Genomic DNA, 2,759 nt, shown 5'->3' with positions numbered 1-2,759 from the left:
ATAAAGTCTGAAGTAGGAGCAACAATACGGAATAAGAATCGAGAAAGGTCGATTCCCGAATCGAAGGCAATAAGCGTTTAGAATATGGGTCTCTTACTCTCAGATTTCTTCCAAATTCGAGAGCAATCCTCCACCATTTCTCTTTAAACTTATTCCTACAGTTTCTCAACAAGATTACCCACAAATTCTATGAAGGAATAGAGTGCTGAAAGTGCTCAGAAACCATTCCCCCAATTCAATCCGCCATTGAAGAACTTCAAGAAAAACTTTAAAATCCAATCCGAGGATACATGATGACTTGTCGAGTAAGAATGATTCCAATCAGTTTCTGCACCTCCAAGGAATGCTTCCATAGAAAACCACGAAGAAAAATAACCTCGAGCGCGTGCCAAATTGAAGGAAATTGGTTTCGAAACTTGATGAAGGAATCGAGAGCTGAGACGTCGTAGAACAAGCTACCCATAAGATCGAAAATCTGGCGTTTCGAGTGAGTTGCATACCGAGAACGATTTTTGGAAATTAAGGTCCTACACTCAAAGATGTTCCTCGAAACCAATTCCTTTAGCCTGAAGATAGGATATGGAAGGGGTTTAATGAAGAAATAGGGCCTTGAAACCCCTAGAATCGGCTACCCAATAAGAAATCCTTTGTTTTATCTCCAGCGATAAATTAGATTTTAGATGATCTTTGGTAGCAAATATCTTAGGCTACGATCCACGAGAAGTTATCAAATAAATCCCTAGCCCTTTCTTGTAACATCCATCTTTAAGTTTCACGAAGAAATCGAGGAGAGAAACGTTGTAAATGTGGCTGTACAGGCCGAGTTTCAGATGGCGGCGATGCGAAAAATGCGCATCTTCTTCCTTTTCAGAGGAAGAAAACGATGATATGGCCAGTTCAACTAAACTGTCCAAGTCAACTCAAAATTTGACCTTTTCTCGAGTTTTCTCAGTAGATCTTATTTTATGAAATGTTGTATGAATCCTTATCTCGAGAGGTTATATAATGTAATGGAGTTTGGGAGTTATTGGAAAACTTTAGTTAGCGAAACCAAGATATGGGAGAAAATGCTCATCACGTTCCATATGACTTTACCTACTAGGATAACTAAAGTGATATCCCTGAAATAATAGATTCCCCAAAGCTTGACCCAAGATGTTATGCATAAACTTAGGAACACCTAGGTTTCCATGCCTGAAGTAATCGTCTCTTTAGGTGGGATGCTATGGTATATGTACCATGAGCAGGATTCCATGATGAACTTATTATCTCCCTCACCTAAATGACATGACAACCTCTAAGGTTTAGTTCCTGAATACTTCAAGTAGAGGTCATGTTCATGAAGCCTTGGAAGGCATGAAGCGGAGCAAGTTCAGAATAACTTAAGAATGTTACACCTTATGCCTCAAGAAAATTTGTGTTGTCGTTCTTAAAGGTCCTACCGGGAGTTGAAACCAGGTCGTTGGATTCAAAGTCCAAAGTGCTAACCACTACACCATAGAACCCCTTGTAAAAATTTATTTTGGAATGGTTTTTCCTATTTTATGCAGATTCCACAAGAAGAGAGATCCTATCACGAGTCAAACTCAAGTTATTGGATTCAAAGTTCTAGAGCTATTTTATCTAACTCGTTGTGATCTTGAGCACCTTTAAAGTGGTTGCAGAAGTAACCCTCCAGTGTTGATTGAAGCTCTTAGAGAACATGTAATTTTATATATTTCTTATAGTTAATTTATATATTGTTGTATATTACAAACAAATTGAAATAATACTTTACATCCCAGTCTTTCTTTCTTCCGTGCAAAACTTAACATGAAAACTATATTATTTCAATATTCACTCGAGAAACAAGGGGTGAAAACTATATTATTTCAAACCCTCCATTATTGCTTCTACTTTGCGTGAAAATGCTTTCACTAAATCATGTTACTAACTGGTTGGTTTTGTTCGGTTCAATTCTTGGGTCCACTAGATTGAATCGACCTAGCTCAATTAAACTCTTGATAATATAAAAATCATAAATTTCTTAAATTACGTTAACTAAAAGTTTAACCCTTAAGTTTTTTTAGAATATTTATCTTTGCGTCTAGTTGATCTCTAAATGCTTAGAAGTATCTAATAAGACTTCTATTTAAGGAACTTTCCTCTATAAAAGATGTAAGACTTCAGGATTTTTATTAAGGAATTTCAAATGAGTGATTTGATATATCACAGAGGACAAAATATTTATTTGCTTCAAATTTATTAAGGAATTTCAAATGAGTGATTTGATATATCACAGAGGACAAAATATTTATTTGCTTCAAATATCTTATGTTGACCACTCTTTTTCTAATGACATTAGATTGAATCTAAAATATTTATTTGCTTCAAATATCTTATGTTGACCACTCTTTTTCTAATGACATTAGATTGAATCTCATTAATAACAATATCCCAAAATTCAGGTAAAGATGACATCAAAATTAATACTTTAATTTAATCTTCAAAATTTATTTCTACTTAACTCATCAGGTAAAGATGACATCAAAATTAATACTTTAATTTAATCTTCAAAATTTATTTCTACTTAACTCAGTTGACTTAGATGACATCAAAATTAATACTTTAATTTAATCTTCAAAATTTATTTCTACTTAACTCAGTTGACTTATAATCATAATAGTCATTTATTCAACAATAAGGGTGTTAGCATGCATTTGGAAATGAACCCATATTTAAAAAATTTAGATAAAATAGAAAAGAATTGTAATCTAAAA

The 2,759-nt window shown here is 33.8% G+C and overlaps 1 non-coding gene across 1 annotated transcript; it reads right to left on the bottom strand.

Annotated features, from left to right (window-relative positions):
• Window positions 1-1,433: 1,433 nt before the first annotated feature.
• Window positions 1,434-1,505, bottom strand: TRNAQ-UUG. The gene has a single exon. It is a non-coding gene; the product is annotated as a tRNA-Gln (tRNA).
• Window positions 1,506-2,759: the final 1,254 nt, after the last annotated feature.

This window comes from Cucurbita moschata, unplaced genomic scaffold, assembly GCF_002738365.1.
Source record: "Cucurbita moschata cultivar Rifu unplaced genomic scaffold, Cmos_1.0 Cmo_Scf00092, whole genome shotgun sequence".
Lineage (NCBI taxonomy): Eukaryota > Viridiplantae > Streptophyta > Magnoliopsida > Cucurbitales > Cucurbitaceae > Cucurbita > Cucurbita moschata.
The sequence above is the reverse complement of the archived record's forward strand: the minus strand, read 5'-3'. Positions and strand labels throughout refer to the sequence as shown.